Raw genomic sequence first — 21,197 nt, 5'->3', positions numbered from 1 at the left:
TTTGTTTGTTTCTTTTGAGATGGAGTCTCACTATGTCACCCAGGCTGGAGTGAAGTGGCACGATCTCGGCTGACTGCAAACTCTGCCTCCCAGCTTCAAGGATTCCCCTACCTCAGCCTTCTGAGGAGCTGAGATTACGGGCGCATGCCACCATGTCCAGCTAATTTTTGTATTTTTAGTCAAGACTGGGCTTCACCATATTTGCCAGGCTGGTCTTGTACTCCTGACCTCAAGTGATCCGACCACACTGGCCTCCCAAAATGCTGGGTTTCCAGGCGTGGGCCACCACACCTGGCCTCATTTGTTTGTTTATGTATTTTAATCCTTCTTCTATTTTCTTCATGTACATGTATTTTAGAGTTATCGAAATCACATATTTTATTTAGTTAATACTTTAGTAAGATTTTAAAAGTAATTTTTTCATTCAGTAAATACAATATTGTGAATAGATTAAATCTTGTGTAGTATTGTCATTCTGTCTTTTAGAAATTATTAAGAACTCTGATACTGTTTCTCTCCCACCTGAAGAGAACATGCAGATAGTTATAAAAAATTGTGTGAATGGGTAGGTGTTAGAATATAATTTGAAAGAACAGTAAAGTTCACAAATACAATTTCACATTTGTATTTTGCATCATTTTGAAAATTTTATTTGCTGACACATGAAATTCTGCATTCACCTTCATGTTAAATATACAGTTATGAATCAGTTTCAAGAATGAAAACAATCCAACGCCAAGCGTTAGTTCGGGAAGTAGAAAGCAGTTGTTATGTAGCAAAAAACATATTTATTGAAGGTATATTTAGAGAGATTTTAGAAGGCTTAAGTCAATATTTTGTTGTTGTTGCTCTGGTGTTTTATCACACTGTGACCAGACTGTAGCATCACTAGTTATAGTCACTAGGCTACCAAAGTCTCAGGGCTGCAGCAATTGTTATTGAAGAAAGTGGCAGTGTGCTTGGCTGTTTAAGGAGGCCAGAGGACTTAGGAGTTTTCACCCAAAGCACATGGGCCTGGTTTAGTGGGTAGCCTTCCTTTGCTGAAGTAGATAAGATCCAGGAGAAGTGTTGACTTATTGTAGTAGCTAGGGCTTTGAGACTGGTGAAGCCTATTTGTCTCCAACTGCCATTGCCAGATATTGGTCTGCACATAATGACACTTCCTGAACTCACTGACTCCTGTAAATTCAAATGTAGCATTTGGATTTAAATCCCTATTCCAACTTCTTAACCTTAGATCTAATAAGTGGATAACAAAAGATGTATTCAGAAGAAAGTGAGACATCAGATATGTACAAAAGTAAATCATCCTGATCAAATACCTTCAAAAATATTACTACAAAAATCACTGAAGATTAAACCTTAAAAAGTTATTTTAATTGGGGAAATAGAAAAAGGTTGGACTCGTTTGAAAGTCTGAGGGGTAAAGATACTATTATTAGAATATGGGAATTATATAAAATGTCTAATTTGTTTGAAGAGCAGCATACTAGCTATTTAGTATGGCTAAAGATTAATAACCCATGTAAGAAAACTCAGAGATGAACAGCAATTATTTTCAGAGATTTTGTTCTGTAATTAAAGACTTTTAAAATGGTTGCCTACTGACGAGCAATTCGCTTATTATTTAGACATATGTTGTACACCATTTTATACAGGGACAAAGTTATAGTTTCTATCATGTAGAACAAAAAATAATCGACTGTGTACCACATTTGCATTAGAGTCTTTGGTCTGAGTAATGAAGCAAACAATGGAACTGCCTATGCCAGGGTACAGGTGGGCACAGCTGGAAGCTTCCATCACTTGCATCTTTAACATTTCTGGATTCTCATCGGTCTCTCCTAGAAAGACAAATGGACTATAACTATTCTAAAGAACATATGTTACATTTAATCACTAAGTATTGAGGTAAGACCATGATCTGTCTTATCACTGTCTCCTCATTACTTTAAACTTGTATGTATAACATACAAAGATATTCAGTTTATTTTCTCACCATTAACATTTTACACTGCACATTTATCAATTTCATTCTCTTTCTAGTGACTTTGTTGTTGTTGTTGTTGTTGTTGTTGTTGTTGTTGAGATGGAGTTTCGCTCTGTCACTCAGTCTGGAATGCAGTGGCCTGATCTCGGCTCACTACAACCTCCGCCTCTTGGGTTCAAGCAATTCTCCTGCCTCAGCCTCCTGAGTAGCTGGGATTACAGGCACACACCACCACTCCTGGCTAATTTTGTATTTTTAGCAGAAATGAGGTTTCCTCATGTTGGTCAGACTGGTCTCAAACTTCTGACTTCGGGTGATTCACTGGCCTCAGCCTTACAAAGTGCTGGGATTACAGGCGTGAGCCACCACGCCAGCCCCCCGCTTTTTTCTTGAGACAAGTTCTTGCTTGGTCACCCAGACTGGAGTGCATTGGCACAATCTTCACAAACTGCAGCCTCAATCTCCTAGTCTCAAGCTATCTTCCTGTCTCAGCCTCCCACGTAGCTGGGACTACACGTGTGCAACACCACACCAGCCTATTTGTTGTTGTTGCTGTTTAGTGATGAAGTCTTGCTATATTGCCCAAGTGGCTATCACATTCCTGGGCCCAAAGGGTTCTCCTAGTTCAAGCTCCCAAAGGCTGGAAATATAGGAGTGAGTCACTGCGGACAGCATCATCACCCTTTACTCACTTTTTAAATGCCACTCTTCAAAATTAACAAGTAAATTTTACTTATGGAATTCCAAATTCCAAGTCAAGTTCAGCTTCATTTTCATAAAGAGGTTAAAAACAAAATAAAACCAAAAAAAGCTTCATTTTCCTTTGTGTTGAAGTGAGCAAAGAGTTAGAAAGCAAATCATCTCTATTTTGGTTTACGAAATTGACTATACATAGAAAGATCCTCATATAATTGTTTTCAGATCTAAAATCCTGTGAAGTTATTATCAGGACCATCATCTTATAAAACAAAAACAAATCTCCTAGTGGGTCTTTTATGTGGATTAAATATCTTATAATTAGTAATGGATACAGTTGTGATTATAGTTATTCCTTGAACCATAATATTAAAAATATGAACCTCATTTTTTTAGAGCTGCTACCCTAATATGAAAAGTAACTGCTGACCTGGTATAATAATTTGTGGCCCAGACAGCCAGCATTCTGAATTATTCAGGTTTTTCAGATAGCCCAACTGTGCTAAGAGCCGAATGGGAGTCTAGACATCTTGGAGGAGTAGCAAAGCCTGATCATTTCTTTCTACCCCACTCAACAACCGGAATCTCTCATGAAATAGCATGATAGACACCTTCACAATTCTCAGTGGTGTGCCAGTGTGCCTCAGGCCCAGAATCACAGCAGTGTTTTCAGGATTCCTGTGTGCACAGGCAAAAATTTATTATAGTACATTCATTAGAAAACCAGCACCTTAAGCCTACATCAGGCTTTCCAGCATATTTCTTTAGTCATGATACACAAGGTACCTAGCTTATCTTCAGAGAAATCAGAAATCTATGAATAAAGAGCCCACAGACAATGGGATTAGGAGAGGAATTAATTAACAGAGGTACTAGTAAGCCAAACACAGTGAGACAATTTATTTTTAGCCTAAACCAAAAATGTTATCTGTATATGCCAGATGGTCATACATGATAGAAGTGAATTTGGACAGAGAAACCTTCAGCAATGTATTTATGGGATAATGAATTATAGGGTATGGGAAGAGGCAGGCACAAACTTACATGTTCCTGACACAGTGGGCAGCTGTGAGAATCCAACAGTGGCTAACTATGGAACCACAGCAGAAATCACTTCCATGGCTGATGATCACAGCTTGCCAAGGCATAGCATATTGCAGAGCAATCCGATCTGCCAAAGCTGAGGAGAAAAATAAGCCTAATTGTGCTGATTTGAATAGAATTGCCAACTGTAGATGATTTTTAAAGTTTTAAATCCCTCCTATTTCTGCTAACTGAGTCAGCATTGTTAAATACGACTAGCGAAGACAAAGTTCTACCTCTATTGTGTTTATGCATTTTCCTTGAAAAAAAGTATTCCTGTTATTATCTTTCCAAGGTCATAGTTTCTTTATATCCTAGCTTAAATTTCTTTAATCAAAATATTGGGAGCCATTCCAGCTTTTTCTCCCACTGCAATATTTGTATATCTATGATTTTAGCTACTTAGAAGTCATTGAAGCAGATAGGCCACAAAAAATACAATGATTTGAAGATATTAGATAGATAAGGAAAAATTTGGAGATAAGGCAGCTGTCTCTAAATTGGAGGGGGCTTATCTTCCTAAACTTATAATCTTAGTGAGATATCAAACCAATAGTTTAAATAGAAAATTTAAGTTTGAGGTTCAGGAAAGAGCTCATATTTTTAAAAGTATTTTAGAATTCCTCAGAAAACTGAGTTGAAGCAATGCTCATTAATATATATAGAGAGAGATAAAAATGGTGAAGATGACCTGTCTATAGAAGGGGTAAGGAAGTATAGATGAAATTAGAAGCATAACTAAGATCTTAAGTGTAGCTGTCTTTGAATTAGACTTTGGAGGATGTAAGCAAATAATTATGGCCTCCTTTATGTTTTAAAGTATTATTTACTGTAGCTTTGGCAATAGGTGGTAGCTATAAAATAGCTGCAGTTAAGTGCACATTTAATACATGAGACCAAAAGAGATCACTCAATTTCCAAGGAAATAGGTGAAGTACAGTAACATGAAATAGACATTGCTAATCTGATGATAAGTTTTCTGATAGCCAAGGGAAGGGGGAACCTGATAGTCGCACTGTAATATAGTCTAGTACACTAGCACCTAAAACACATTACTTATCAACTACTATGCTGTTTCCAAACATCATAATATCTTTAACTTAAAACAAACTTAATTTTAAATAACTATATTACAAGTGTCAGGTACTGCATGGTGGTAAGGAAATGTCTTTGTGTTAGGAGAGTGTGTCTTAATGTTAGCCCTATTCATCTTTTGCCATGAGAAATTGATCAATCCATTGTACTTATCTACTATCAGAATATGCATTTAAGATAATTATAATAATCATGTTATTTGATCTATAGCATAGAGTAATCTGTAGGGATACTATGGAAATTGAATCATATATCAAGTATGAAATGGCTATGTGAGCCATAAGGAAAATAATTTTTTCAAGCATTTCTCAGGAAGAGCTTTCTCTCCACTCTTGTTCCCTCTATTCTTTTCTATTTCCATTCTCTTCTTCCTTTACTTCTCCTACCAAGTTTTTGAGCCTTACTCTGAGGCTGTGGCAGAAAGATGAAGTGTGGCCGGAAAGCACTAGCAGTGGAGGTAAAAGCCAAGGCATTTGTAGAGGTAGAGACTGAAAGGGACATGGAAGCAGAGGTAGTCATGTGTCCTTGATGGTGCCAGGGTGCATGGCTAGGCCATGTCACTCCCTGGAGCCAGAAAAGGAAAGGGTGCACTTGGCTGAAGACACAGGGCTTTGTGCAATGCTCCTCAAAGTAACAAGATTCCCACTTGCACCCAAGTGTCCTTTTGCTGTCGCTGGCACACCGAAGGTGCTCTCAGGTCACCCTGCAAAAAACAAGAGACAAGATATCAATCAATATTTTGAAGGAGGGCCAGAAGTAACTTTTGTTGTTCAAGATATTTCTTTTTCTCTCTGGTATTCACACCCCATGAATTTGTACCTTACAGCCAGCCTCCCGCATAGCTTTCTTGGCCACCATACAAAAAGTGAATTCATTCAACTTGGGGCAAAATTGGACACAAGTGCTATTTGTAGAATGCTTGGGTGCTTTTTTTGCTGAATTCTAGGACTTTCTGAAGAAAAACAGAGAAGAGGTGTTTGTGGTTGTTTGTTTGTTTTCAAATTTAGCTTAGATTAGAGAGAGAAACATAGTGAAGAGAAAGACAATTTTTTTTTATTATTCAAGAGAGGATAATATTCTTTTCCCAAACATACTTCTCTTCCATGCCATTGTCTTCTTCATTAGTCACCCCTCATAAGGGACCAACTAGGTAGCTAATAGTCACATAGTTGTATAAATTTACTCCATTCCAGACTTTCCTCTGGGCATACAGGAAGGACCAGGGGTTGAAAATGTTGTGGCTGCCTCGGGAAGATCAACCCAGGGGTCCCTTGAGACCTAGGTAGGGTATGGCACTGTCAATCCTGACTGTCTAAGCTTAGGCAGAATCCAGAAGATGACTAAGCCCCATTTGGACCAGGGCCAGCGCTCCTGAGCTTTTTCTGGGGAAAAAATCAAGAAAAAGTCTTATTATTTCCACATTTCAATTGGAATAAGCCCTGTACATCATGTGAATCAGATGAAGTCCAGGTAAGCACTAAAGTACAAATACTACTTTATAAACTATTTTTGAGGATCACTTGAGACCAGGTGGGCAACATGGTAAGACTTTCTTTCTGGAGAAAATGAAAAAAAATTAGCCAGAATCAGTGGTGCATGCCTGTGGTCCCATGTACTGAGGAGGCAGAGGTGGGAGAATCCCTTAATCTTGGGAATTTGAGGCTAATGTGAATCATGCCACTGCACTGCAGCCTGGGCAAAAGAGCAAGACCCTGTCTCCATCTCTCTTTCTCTCTGTCTCTCTCTCACACACAGACACAGACACACAAAGAGAAAGATATTCATTAACAATCTCAATGTTGTAATTGCTTTATAATGATATCTTAATCTTGAAATGAATTACTCAGACTTACATAAAATTGCCATATCTAGCTGTGGTAAGGATCCACTGTTCATTTAGTATGGAGCCAGCACAGAAATGAGAGAAAGACAGTTGCAGGAAACTATCCAAGGAAATTCACCAATTTTTGCCTCCCAGCAGTTGGGAAAGAGGGGGACATGGCCAGGGCGTAACCCATACTCTGCAGAAGGAATAAACCTGTGGAACAGAGTGAGATTAGTGTTACTAGTCTCCTATTTCTAAAATCTAATTTTAGGTTTTTAGGAATATGCTTGGAAATTCAGCATCTTCAATTCTGAGAAAATATTTGGAAATGTACATTATTCATCCAACAATTTTAGATAAACTACAGAGGTTATCTCCATATTTTCCCTTCAAATAATACAGTACATATGTTATATATCTTATTATTTATATCCAAGATATAATACTATTATCCAACAGTGTGTATCTATATGTACATACCTCAAGTGGAAATAAGAAAACATTTCTAAGAAGTAAGACTATCTTTAAAATACTGTTCTCTGAATAGAATTGTGTTCATAAAACATAGTTCATAAATCTTGTTTGGCAAAAATAAGATATTCTGTTCATATTTAGACATCTCTGCTGATTCATATAATAACATACATTTTGGTTTTGCAAAGGTCTGAGAACATAACCTCTTATCTTACAAACTCTGGTTTTAGGCTTCAACAAGAGTCTTCGTACCAAGTATATTAACTCAAACATACGACTAGACTAAAGGTGCCTGTGGTTTCATGAGAAATAACACCTGTCTTGAAGAGCCAGTAAGCCTGTAAACTCTCTTTCCAGATCACAGCTAGTTGACACTCATCCAGGGAAACATTGCGTTCTGAATGCCTAAGAGGTTGTTGTACAGGCTTGGGTCCAGATTGAGATCCAGGCATCAGGAGAGGGTGTTTTATTAAAAGTGTGGCTGGAGCAGCATGCAAGGATGAAAAAGATTGAGAAAGAATGGACTCTTCAGTAAATGTTGAGGAAGATATTTTCTGAAGAGGATTAGCAGAAAAGGCTATGGAAAGAAGAATAGGAGAGGAGACCAGAGGAGAAAAAACTGAGCAAGATGGGAAAATGCAGAATGAAGGGAATGTACAAGAAGAAAAGACTTAAGAAGAACACAGTGTACATGGAGATGGAAAAGAACAAGAAAGAAGAAAGAAAAAGGAGGAAGAAAGAGAGACAAGAAAGGTAGCTGGGACTTCAGGGCTTTCTTTTATCTTGATAATTTTTAATTTCCTTCCATAGTGCTGGTAAACAACTCTTCCAGGAAGCCAAATGCTTTTAAGCTGGCTTGGTTGGAGAGAATTGATTTTATCCTGGCTTTCTGTGGCAGTTATCTCAGTTAACAAAGCTATTAAATACTGATCTGGGAAAGAAACTGTTTTTACTGGCAAAAAGGTTACACGTTTAGACAAGGAGACAAAATGACTCATTAATAGTGTTTCTCCATTCAGCTCAATTTCAGGAGGAGAAAATGATGCAATTATATTAGCCTTATAATGGGTTCTGGGTCTTAGTATTTTTGTTTCAGGCTAGATCCAGGTTCTCACTTTGCCACCTTTAAAATCCACAAGGGATTCAATAATATCAGCTTCAGACTGGATCCAGTCTGTGTCTGCTTGGGTTACAGGCAGTATCCAAGATATGAGTGTTCTTCCTTTAAGCAAGATCCGTGGTTTGACTACTGCAGGTAGAACCTTGGGCCAGAATCTTAGAACCAAAGTTTCAGACTGAATAAAATTGTGAATTATATCAATGTCAGGCTGGATCGAGGAACTGAGTATTTGAGATTTTGAATAAGCCTATGAGCTGCCTTTATGCACCTGAATGTAAAACAAAGATCTGACTATATCAGTTTCCTGCTTGTTCCAGGGTCTCACTGCTTGGGTTTCAGGGTGGGTCCATGTTTGATATGTAGCAGCTCTTTGCTGAGTCCAGGGACAAAATATACCAACTTCAGTCTGGGGCCAGGGAGAAAGTGGCTGACTTTCAGGATGAATTCAGGATTTAACTGTATCACATTGAGGCTGTAAGCAAGATGTGACTGTATCAATTTCAGTCATGTTACAGGGTTTTATTCCTTGGCTTACAGTCCAAATTTGGAATACTTCAGTTTCAGGTTGGTTCCAGTATCTCATTGAATTTATTTGAGTCTGGAACCAGTATCTTATCACTCTATTGGTTTCATGGTGGGTCCAGGGATGAATTCCAGAGTAAGTCCATGGTCTGATTGCAGCAGGTGCATGCTAAATCCAAGAGTAATTTATGCTAATTTGATTGTGGGTCCAGGAGTGTGACGCTTGAGATTCAAGTTGGGTCCAGGGTCAAACTGCATCGTTTTGGGGACAAACATATCAACATAGCTGTCTCAGGCCAGGTCCTACTTGCTTGAGATTCAGGCTCAGTCCATTGTTTTATTTTATCAGTTTCAGAATGGGTCCAGTGTCTGACAGTATTGGTTTCAGCATAGGTCCAAGGTTGGATAACATCACCTTCAGACTGGGTCCAGGGTCTGACTGCATTCTTTTCAGATTGGTTCCATGGGTGGATTACGGCTGCATCCAGGTAGTAACTGTTTGAGAGTAAGGTTGAGTACCATTTCTTCTTACATAATTTTGGGTCTGAAGCCAAGCACTCAGAATATTAATATCAGGCATGGTCAAGCATTTTGCTGCCTGTATTTCAGTCTGATACAGTAGCGTATCAGACAAGGACAGGGTCCAGAGTCTGACTGCTTGAAATTCAGCATGAGTCAAAGGTCTGATTGTATTAGTTCTAGCTTGAGTCCAAGGGTGGATTGTGCCTGCTTCAGTCTGGATCCATATTTTGCTATTACGGCTTCAGAAATTGTTGTGGATCTTATTGTACCTACTTCAGATGGTGTATATGGGAAGAAGGCATCCCTTTTGGATTGGATCCATGTTATTAAAGTTGTAGTTCTCTGTTTGGCCCAGGATGCTATTTTACCAGGTCCAAAGGGAGTAAATGTGCTCAGTGTTTGAAATTCTGGTGAACCCAAGGTTTTATTTTTTCTGTTCCAGTTTTAAACAAAGTTCTATAACTAGAGCTTCAGGTTGGGACCATGGTTTTGCTGCTGGAGGCCCAGGCACTATCCAGGATATAAGTGTTCCAAATTCAGGCAAAGTCCATTCACTGATACATTCAATTTCATGATGTGTCCATAAAATAGACTCTTGATTTTTATCTTGGATCAAAGGTTGTGTTTACTACTGGAGACTCAGACTGGGATCACGGAGTGATTGATTCAGACACAGGTAGTTTCCAGGTTTTTCCTGCTGTAGGGATATGCTAGGTCCATGGTAACACTGAGGAAACTACAGCCCATGCCTCTGGGTTTTCTGCTGAATATTCCTCGTAGTTCCATAATATAAGTATATCAGATACAGTCTGTGTCCAGATAATTCCTACTGGAGACTGGGCCTGCAGCCACAGTATAATTTTGTCAGAAACTGGCTGTGTGGAGGTAATGACTGCAGAAGATTCAGCCTGGGTCCAAAGTGCAACTATATCAGATACAGGATGTGTCCAGGGATTTGTTGCTAGAAAAAAAGGTTTGGTCCATGGTGTGACTGTGGAAACTATTGCTTCTATCCACGAATTGACTGCTAGAGATACAGGCTGGGTCCACAATGATAATGTATTAGACATAGGCAATATACAGGGATTTACTGCTGAAGATTCAAATTGGATCAATCCTATGTATGTGTCAGATACAGGCAGTATCCATGCAATTAATGCTGCGGATTCAGATTGGGACCATAATCTGGTTGTATTAGATGAAGGCTGTGCCCAGGCCTTTACTGTTGCAGATACAGCCTGTGCCCAAATTGTAGCTGTATGAAAAACAGGCTCTGTCCAGGGATTTATTGCTGGAAATTCAGCCTGGGTCCAGGGTATATCTATGGAAGCTATAGCCTCTGTCCAGGTATTTAATGATAGACATTTAGTTTCAGTACAAGCTTTCAGTGTACCATGTAAACTTTGTGAAAAGAAGATTAATGATAGAGTTGCAGGCTGTATACAGTATGAGTGTATCAGCAACAGGCTTTGACCAAGCATTTACTGCTAAAGATTGAGTCTGGGTCCATGGTATGACTATATCAGTCTCGGCCTATAGCAGAGGACTTGGGGCTGGAGATTCAGGATCTGTCCAGCTATTTACAACTGGAGACTTAGACTCCATCATGGAATTTACAGCTTGAAATTCAGCCTCGTTCCAAGTGTTTACTGATGGATATTTCATTTGGGTCTATAGTTTGCCTGCATCAGGTAGAGATTGTAACCAGAAAGTGATTGCTGGAGGTTTGGTCTGTGTCCGTATTATGACTGTATCAGATAAAGCCTCTCTCCTGGGAATCATTACTAGAGATACAGCCATGTACTGCAGTGTGACTATACCAGTTTCAGCCACTGTTAATGGATTTATTCCTGGCAACAGATCCTGGGTCTATGATGTGACTATTTTAGTTTTAGACTATCTCTGTTGTTTTACTGCTACACAAACATTCTTAGCCAATGGTGTCACTCTATCAAATAGAGTGTATGTGCAGGGATTGTTGATTTTAGAATGGGCCTGGGTCCACAGTATGACAATTTCTGTTTCAAGATTTGTGGAGGGATTTACTCCTACAGATTCAGCTTGGTTTGGTGGTATAACTGTAGCTGGTATGGGCTGTGTCCAATCATTTACTTTTTGTGGGAAAGAGAGTTTCAGGAATGCCAGATGAATTGGTCTCCCCTGTGTGAGACACCCATGGGGAGCCATGTGTGGCATCTGAGGAGAAAAGTGTCCTTACTGCCTTCATGTCTTTATGCCCCGAGAGCATAAGAGCTCAGCGGCATGCCACACGTTGCTTGGGGAAATAACACTCCCTTGAAGCAGTGGAGTAAAATCAAACATCTTGGCTTCTCCTGAAATCTGCTCCCACCCATTTTAGTCCCGATGAATTGAAGGTCTTAAGCAGTTTAGACACACGCTTTTGCTAGGGAAATTCAGATACTGCCACTGCTATACATCTTATTGAACGACTCACGAGTTCTCCTTCACTGATTAATCCTTTTCCTCATCCCTTCTTCCCGCTCCCGCCTGCCCTAAGAACAAAGAGCTTGTAAACCAATAAATTGGGTGGAGGCTGAGAGCTCCAGGCTATGAGTAAGAGTCTGACACTCTGGTCCCTTGGACTAGCCTTTTGAACTGTTATTCTGTCTCTTTCTAATTCTTTATCTCCGCCGGACTCGGGGTACCTGCCGGACTCGAGGTAACCGCCAGCTGGTGTGGGGCTGGTTTCCCCAACATCTGGTGGCCAACGCGGGGCTCCCCATAATCCCTACAAATAATCCAGTGAAGGAACGCCAGAGCGTGCAAAGTGGAGGACGACTGACAAAGGACACCTGAATATGTTTTCACTTCAAGCTCTACAGGTAAGTAGGGCGCTCGGAGAATTCCAGGGTAACCTAGGGAAAATATGAGTCAGGCTGAGAGTAAGTTTGTTAATTAAGCCTGGTGCAGCAGTTATTGTGCCACGGAGGGGTAATTGTGAATACCCAAAATCTTACATCTTTGTTCCATCTCGTAGAAAAGTATTCTTCTTGGTTCCTGGAATATGGAAACATGGATGTAAAAGATTGGGACAAGGTAGGATCAGACTTAATCACAACAAGAGGGCCCTTCTCCACTTGGTCTGTGTGGTCAGCAATTTAAACAGCACTGCAGCCTTTCCACACTGAGGAGGAGGAGGAGAAGTTTCAGGATGACGTAGAAAAGTTTAATAATCAGGAGTCTGCTAATCAGCAAAGTGAACTGTCACAGTCTAGTTTTAAAAAGGGGGAGAAATGGGAAGTTATATATCCTAACCTCCAAAAACTTATGAAAGAAACAGTGCTACCTACTGCGCCTTTAGGGGAAGGTCCGGAATGGCCACTCCAACTTTAGTCTTAGGTATTTTTGGAACAGGAGCCTGCGACGCGGCTTGCAGCTCCCATTATCGCACTCCCTTCCAGTAACTGTGGCAATGGGAAGCTTCAGGCTTGCCCAACAGCCAAGTAAGGGGAGGGAATGATCCAGGCTTACCTGCCTGTTAATTATGGCGGAGGAATACTGCGAGCTAGTCCAAATACAAATTATGGCGCAGGGACAATACAGGCGTCCATTCACCAGGCACAAGAAATGGGGAATTCGGATGCTTGGCAGTTTCTGGTAATTATTTCTCCAGCTGAGGAGCCCAGAGAACATGCTCAAGCATGCTGGGAGCCATTTCCTCTTAAAATATTAAAAGTCTTTAAAGCAAGCAATTGGACAATATGGGCCAAATTATCCTTATATTCATTCCTCGTTACAATCTGTGGCTTATAACTGGCGTTTAATACCTATAGATTGGGAGTCATTAGCCTGATCCACCCTGTCCCCCTCTGAATTTCTCCAATTTAAAACCTGGTGGACAGATTAAGCAACAAATCAGGCATGCAGAAATGCTCAAACCCAACCTCTGTTAATATCACATCTGATCAATTGCTTGGAATCGGACAGGCATGGGGTACTCTAAATCAACAGATAGTAATGGGTGATGAGGCTGCTTATCAGCTCAGAACGATGTGCCTGAGTCTGGGAAAAAAATCACAACCCTGGTACTACTTATCCTTCTTTTAACTCAGTTTAACAGGGTCCAAGGGAGACTTATCCAGATTTTATCGCCCATTTGCAAGACATGGCTCAAAAGGGTATTTAGGATTCTCATGCCAGGAAAGGGATCATTCAGCTGCTTGCTTATGAAAATGCTAATACAGAATGTCAGGCAGCAATTAGACCTATTAAGGGAAAGGCAGATCTAAATGAGGAAAAATCTTTAAGTGAATACATTAAAGCCTACCATGGCATTGTGGGGCACTTACATAAGGCCAGCCTCCTAGCTCAGGCAATGGATGAACTAAAGGTAACAAAAAGCACACGAGTGTTCCCTGGATCTTGCTATAACTGTGGGCAGACAGGACATACAAAAAGAGAGTGTACAAAGAGTCAAAAAAGGCAAAACTCAGGAGGAAAAAGCAGGGTACCAGGAACCTGTCCCATATGTAAAAAAGTAAACACTGAGCTAATCAATGTCTTTCAAAGTTTGATAACAGCAGACAGCCCTTGCTGGGAAATGGAGAGAGGGGCCAGCCCCTGGCCCCGATTCAAAATGGGGCATTCCCAATTCAGGATGGGATGTCCCCGACTCCAAATGGAGTCTTCCCGGCCCAGTCTATCCCTGTACAAATGTACAGCAATTATCTCCCTCCACAGCTAGAAGCGGGGCAGTAGTTTTATTCTGTACTGAACCTGTATCCCTCCTTCCTGGGGAGCCTCCTAGGAAGGTCCCAATGGGAGTTTACAGCCCATTGCCAAATGGCACAGTGGGACTTATACTGGGAAGATCCACCTTAAACATAAAGGGAATTCAAGTACATACTGGAGTAGTGGACTCTGATTGCCAGGGAGAAATTCAAATTGTTTTCTCCTCCACTGTTCCCTGCAGTGCTAATCCAGGTGACAGAATACCTCAACTGTTACTTTTACCATATGTTAAGTTAGGAGAAAGCTCAGAAAAAAGAACAGGAGGATTTGGAAGCACAAATTCAGCAAGCAAGGCTGTCTATTGGGTAAATCGAGTGTCTGACAATAGACTTATTTTTATGGTTTATTCAAGGAAAATAATTTGAGGGTCTGGTCAACACAGGAGCAGATGTGTCGATGATAGCTCTTTAACAACAGCCAAAAAAACTGGCCTAAACAAAAGGCCCCAGTGGGTCTTGTTAGGCTCGAGGATTTGCTTGCATCTCACCAGGAGAGAATCAGCTTCCTGTCTGGGTACCCACAAGACATCTTAAGCTGTGCCATGAGCCAGAGTCCAAGGAAGAGAAAAAGACCTTGGAATGTTCCTGCACCCACAGTTGATCAGATGGCTCAGATGAACATCTCTGTTGGGCACATGGAAACAAGTGAAACTAGCCACGTCAACTCCACCAACCTGGGGCCAGATTAAGAGACTAGCTCACATTGCAGAAGAGAACCTGGGGTCTCAGAACAAGCCGCTGACCACCAGTAATCTAATGGTAGCTATGACGGTGGTAATCTCCTTGGTGGTGAGTCTCCCTGCAAAGGGGCAGATCAAAATTACACTTATTGGGCCTACATTCCACTCTCACCACTGATTAGGCCTGTTAACATGGTTAGTTGACCCAGTGGAGGTTTATGTTAATGATAGTGTCTGGATGCCTGGACCAGCAGATAACCAAGGTCCTACTCATCCAGAAGAGGAAGGAATGTTAATGAGTGTTTCCATTGGTTATTGCTTTACTCTCATCTGTCTGGGGCTGGCAGCAGGATGTTTAAATTCTGATAAACGAAGCTGGATGGCTTATGTTCCTGCACATAATTCATCAAAAGCCTCTATTCATGTATTTAGTGGAAGGACATTCCAATGTTTGGACCCTATTAAATACCTTGAGCATGGCTATGTTATGACGCATCACCAGATTAATAAATTTAAACCTAATAAGAAGTCCTGCCCTGCGTAGGCAGGCCACTCAATAGTCTGAAAACTAGAGGTTCTAACCTGGGAAGCTTGTATTGCAAGTAGCAGTGCTGTACTGCAAAATAATTCCTATGGAATCATCATTGATTGGGCCCCTATGGGACACTTTGCAGTAAATTGTACTGGACAGCATGACGATTGTAGAGAGACTCCTTTTGCAAATGACTACCCAGATAATGCACCAAAATTATACAGAAGAATTGAAACAAATTACACTATTAAGTGGGAGGAGAATGGTATGGCTCCTCCAAGCCCAAAAATGATTGATCCAATTCTAAGTCCAGAGAATCCAGAATTGTGGAAATTAATGATGGCTCAAATCCCAATTCAGATTTGGAAAGGAGAATATAAAACAGAGAACCATAGTAAAAAACTTCGATTTGTTGTAGCCATGACCTCTAACTAGACAGTGCATTTGCAGCGTTGTGTTAAACCTCCTTTTATATTGGCAGTGGGAAAAATTAATATCCTACCTGACTCTCAAACCATACCATGCTTCAACTGTCATCTTTTTACCTGCATTAATTCTACCTTTAATAAAGATAATAGCATTTTACTGGTTAAGTCTTGAGAAGGAGTTTGGATACCTGTTTCCCTCAATAGACCTTCGGAGGCCTCTCCCTCCATACATAGTATCACTGAAGTGCTAAACAGAATACTTAATAGATCAAAGAGGTTCATATTTACTTTAATAGCTGTGATCATGGGCCTTATATCTGTCACAGCTACTGCTGCTGCTGCTGCTGGTGTTGCTTTGCACTCTTCTATTCAAACTGTGGGCTTTGTGGATAGTTGGCAGAAAAATTATTCTAAGCTTTGGCATTCCCAAAGCCAAATAGATCAAAAATTGGCAAATCAAATTAATGATCTCCATCAAACAGTAGTTTGGATGGGAGATCAGATTCTATGGAGCATAGAATTCAAATGCAATGTGATTGGAATATTTCTGATCTTCGTATTACTCCTAGCTCTTATAATGCCACTGAACACCATTAGGAGATGATTAGACATAACCTACCTGGAAAAGAAGACAATTTAACACTAGATATTGCTAAATTGAAAAAAACAACTTTTCGAGACACCTCAGGCTCACCTAAGCCTGTTGTCTGGAGCTGATATTCTTGCTGGAGCCACTGATGGCCTTTCTAAGAGTAATCCTTTAAAGTGGATGAACACCATAGGTAGATCAACAATTGCAAATTTTATTTTGGTTTGTGTCTGTTTATGCTGTTTGTTTTTAGTCTATAGATGCAGAGGGTGCCTTGGGAGAGAAGCCAGAGAGCATGAATGATAGCAATGGCAGTTCTAATAAAAAAATAATAATAGAGACAAAGAAGGAAGACACATGAGAAAGAGAGTTTCTGGAATGCCAGATAAGTTGGTCTCTCCTGTGTAAGACACCCATGGAGAGACGTGGGCAGCCTCTAAGGAGAAAAGTCTCCTTATTGCCTTCATGTCTTTATGCCCTGAGAGCATAAGAGCTCAGCAGAATGCCACAGGTTGCTCGGGGAAATAACACTCCCTTGAAGAAGTGGAGTATAATCAAACATCTTGGCTTCTCCTGAAATCCACTCCCACCCATTTCAGTCTCAATAAGTTAAAGATCTTAAGTCGTTTAGACACATGCCTTTGCTCAAGGAAATTCACAGAAACTGCCACTGCTATACATTTTATTGAATGACTCACAAGTTCTCCTTCACGGATTAAACCTTTTCCTCATTCCCTTCCTCCCCCTCCCATCTGCCCTAAGAACAAGGAGCTTGTAAACTAATAAATTAGGTGGAGGCCGAGAGCTCCATGCCATTTGCAAGTGTCCGATGCTCTGGTCCCCTGAACCCACCTTTTAAACTCTTATTCTGTCTCTTTCTAATTCCTTTGTCTCCGTTGGACTAATTCCTTTGTCTCCACTGGATTCGGGGTACCTGCCAGGCAGTGTGGGGCTGGTTTCCTCAAAACTTTTGGAGATTCAGCCTCAGTCCACCACGTGAACATATTGGTTTCATATTGTTTCCAGAGATTTATGGCAGGTGATTTGACTTAGTTCCATCATTTGATTGTATAAGCTCTTGCCTGTGTCAAATGTTTTTCTGCTGAAGACTCAGCCTGGGTCCAGGGTATGAGTGTATCAGATACAGATTGGATCCAAGGCTTTACTGTTAAAAACTGTAAACTTTACTTCAAACTGAGTTCATGGTGTGTGTGTATCAGCTACAGATTCTGTCCAGTACACTACTGCTGAAGATTCAGCCTTACGCCATGGAGTGTCTGTGTCATATATAGGCTGTGTCCAAAGATTTCCTGCTGCAGATTCAGACTGTGCATAGTGTGATAGTAGCAGCCCATGGCAGTATCCATGGATATCCCGCTATTTATTCAGCCCGGTTCCATAGTGTGATGGTATTGGCTATGGACATTGTCCAGGTATTTACTGATGGACATTCAACCTGGGTCCAAGGTACGATTATGGAAGGTATAGGCTGTGTCCATGGAATTACTGCTGGAGATACAGCCTGGGCCCATGGTGTGACTTTGGAAGTTGCAGCCTCTGTGCACAGATTTACCATTGGAGACTCAGCTTGTGTCCACAGGATAATGCTATCAGATTCAGGGTGTGTACAGAGATTTACTGCTGAAGATTCATCTGGGGCCCATGGTTTGATTGTATAAGACACATACTGTGTCCATGGTTTTATTGCTGGAGACTCATCCTGAATCTATTGTATAGTACTATCACCTACAGACTTTGTCCAGGGATTTATTGTGGGAAATTCAGGCTTGGTCCACAGCTTGTCTACATCAGCTATTTGTTGTGTCCAAGAATATCGTGCTGGAGAACCATTCAGGATCCCCTGTGTGACTGTATAAGTTTCAGACTATGTCCAGGCATTTCCTACTATAAATTCAGCCTGATTCCATGGTAGGACCATATCAGCTGTAACATCTCTCCAGGGATTCATTGCTGCTGTTTTACCCGGAATCAATGATTGAGTCCAAGATACTGGTGGGTGTTCAGCGTGGGTCCATGGTTGGAATATATCTTGTTCCCAGGGAATTACTCCTAGAGTTTCAGCCAGAATCCATGTTGTGAGTATATCAGTTTCAGACTGTGTCCAAGGATGTAATAATAGTGATTCAGCCTGGATACACATTGTGACCATATCAGATATAGGAGAGTGTATCCATGAATTCATCACTAGTGATTCAGCTTGGGTCCCTAGTGTGATTATATCAGTTTCCAACTGTTTCCAGGAATGTATTGCTGGAAAGTCAACCTGGTTTCACAACATTATTGTTTCAGTATCAAAACGTATCCAGTTTTTTACTGCTGGCAGATAAGCCATGGTCCACAATGAGACTGGATTAAATTCAGATGGGAGCCAAGTATTTCCTTCTAGATATTCAGGCTGTAATTTTGTCCAAGGACTTACTGGTGTCATTTCACCAAGGGTCAATGGTATGACAGTTTCAGCTATAGTTTTTGCCCAGGGGTTCATTGCTGGAAATCTATCCTGGATCCATTGTGGGACTGTCTTAGCTATAGGCTCTGTCAAAGGCAATAAGGCTGGAAATTCTTCTTGGTTCCAAAATTTGACTTCATCACATACAGAATGTGTCCAGAGATTCACTGCTGGAGATTTGGCAATAGTCCACAGTATGATTGGATCAGTTTTCCTCAACAGATGGGTGGATGTTAATCCTTGAAATTCAGCCTTTGTCCATACTGTGACTGTATCTGATAACATATTTGTCCAAGAGTTTACTGTTGGAGTTTCAGTCTGGGTCCACAGTGGCACTGTGGAAGTTTCAGATTATGTCAGGGATTTAATTCTCAAGACTTTCCCTGAATGCATGGTGTTAATATAGTAGCTTCATTTTGTACCCAGGAATTGATTACATCAAAGTCTTTCTGAATCGAGTGTCTCAAAGTGTCATCTTCAACTTGGGTCCAGGATCTAACTTTATCACTTTCAACCTCACCCCAGAGTCTAAATGCATAATCTCATGATGTATCCAGTCTCTTAACTTATCAGTCACAGATCGGTTCCAAAACCTCACTGTTGCAGTTTCAGACTGTATCTAATGATGATCTGTCAGAGTTACTGGTTCTCTCCACTGTGTGACTGTCTCTGCTTGAGACTGAAACAAAAGTTTGATATCAGCTTCAGTGTGATTCTAGGGTCTGCATTTATCATCTTCAGGTTGGGGCCCAGGTACCACTGTTTCCATTCCAGTTTGGGCCCAGTACCTAACTGGATCTCTTTCTGATTGGGTCCAATGTTCTTTTTTCCATTCTTCAGTCTGGGTTCTGGGTCTCAATATTTTAAATTTATGCTGAATCCAGGGTCTCATTCTTTCAATTTCAGTTTGTAACCATGGATTAATTGCACCAGCTTTCAGGCAAGTCAAGAGTCTTCCTGACTGAGTTTCTGCCTAGGCCCACATTTGGACTATGGCTGTTTCAGGCTGACTCCAGGGTCTGATCATGTCAACTTTAGAGTGAAGTAAGGGCTCAATTATGTTCATAATAGGATGCATGTCTGCATCAGGGGTTTGAGTATAATAGCCTAATGTTTATTCAAGTTACTAAATCTATCCATTTGATTTGAGGGCCTGATCATACTGGTTTTATTTTGCATCCAAGACCTAATAGTGTCACCTTTTGACTTAGCACATGAATATGGAGTATGCAGTATAGAAGAAATCCAGAACCAAGTTGACTTAGGTTCCGCAAGAGTCCAGTATCCATCTGTCTTTTCTATAGTTTCTTGGGATCCAAATACATTCAAGAGTAGCTGACACCATGGTTCAAAAATATGGGTTACTGTAGGATATGGAAATCCATCTTCACTGAGGGATGAATGAGCCCATAGTTCAATTTTAGTAACTATGAAAGGTACTGGTGGAATCTAGTTGTAAGTTGATGGTTTAGCACCAGGCTTAACTCTATGAGCTACATGATATGTTTGGTGTCTAATACTCTCTTCACTGGATTGAATCTGTTCCTGTTTTATAAGACACAAATTGTTTCCAAGTTGCAACTTCAGGAGTAATTTCTAGCCAAGGTCTAGCTACAATTTGTCCATGAGACAGAACATTAACAGATTGAACTTGAGACTGACCAGTATCAATCTCAGAAGGAACTTGAGATCCACCTAGGCCCCTTGAAAAGAGAAACCAGGATCCACCACTACTAACTAATGGTAGAGTATGAAGCCTAATTTTACTAGCTAATGTATTAATCCAGGATCTTGCTGAATCAGTCACAGCTTGATATTTATAATTTGTTGTCTTTTTCTGAGGAAGATTCCAGGGTATAGGTATAATAGCTGTTTGGGAGTTCTGGGGTCCAGAAAAAAAGAAATATTGAGAAGTGTCAGTTTCTGGGGTACTCCAGCATTCAGCTGTATCAGGATGATCCCACGGTTTGGCAACAGGAGAAATCCAGGATCATACCATTGGGAATTTGCTAGCTGAGGAGAGGTGACCACTTTGAAAGTGTAATAGTCTTTTGGCATGAAAAAAGTCTCTATTATTTGAACCAAAAACATTGAATAAGTATGCTGGTGCTTTCTGTTCACTGGGGAAGTGCTTAATCTTCTCCATGTTTGTACTGAGAATCCATGGAAGACCAAAGTGTCAGAGCCTATGTTACAGCTAAGTGTGTTTTGTGGACTATTTTCTACTCCAGGAGGAAAATTGCAGGGTAGGGAACAAATACGACCCAGTGGTTTCTGGGATGTCTTGATAGGCCATCTAATCCAAGATATGTATAACCTGTCCTGATGACAAGAACAGGGTCATAAACAGGCTTCTGAGGTATCACTGACCAGGCCTACCAGTTCCCAGTGACAGCCAAAGAGGGAAAGAACAGGACTAT

The 21,197-nt window shown here is 40.7% G+C and overlaps 1 long non-coding RNA gene and 1 pseudogene across 1 annotated transcript in view; one reads left to right on the top strand and one right to left on the bottom strand.

The window, feature by feature from the left end:
• Nucleotides 1-21,197, bottom strand: part of LOC134729856 (RNA-binding motif protein, Y chromosome, family 1 member B-like) — a 314,139-nt pseudogene that overhangs the window by 33,211 nt on the left and 259,731 nt on the right.
• LOC134729869 (uncharacterized) overlaps nt 7,447-21,197 on the top strand; it is a 32,570-nt gene continuing 18,819 nt past the window's right edge. The window contains exons 1-2 of the long non-coding RNA XR_010111371.1: nt 7,447-7,916; nt 12,008-12,170. This is a non-coding gene — a long non-coding RNA (uncharacterized LOC134729869). The remainder of the gene's footprint in view (nt 7,917-12,007; nt 12,171-21,197) is intronic.

The sequence above is a fragment of the Pan paniscus genome, chromosome Y, assembly GCF_029289425.2.
Source record: "Pan paniscus chromosome Y, NHGRI_mPanPan1-v2.0_pri, whole genome shotgun sequence".
Classification (NCBI taxonomy): domain Eukaryota; kingdom Metazoa; phylum Chordata; class Mammalia; order Primates; family Hominidae; genus Pan; species Pan paniscus.
Note: the sequence above shows the minus strand (reverse complement) of the source record. Positions and strands in the feature narration are given on the sequence as shown.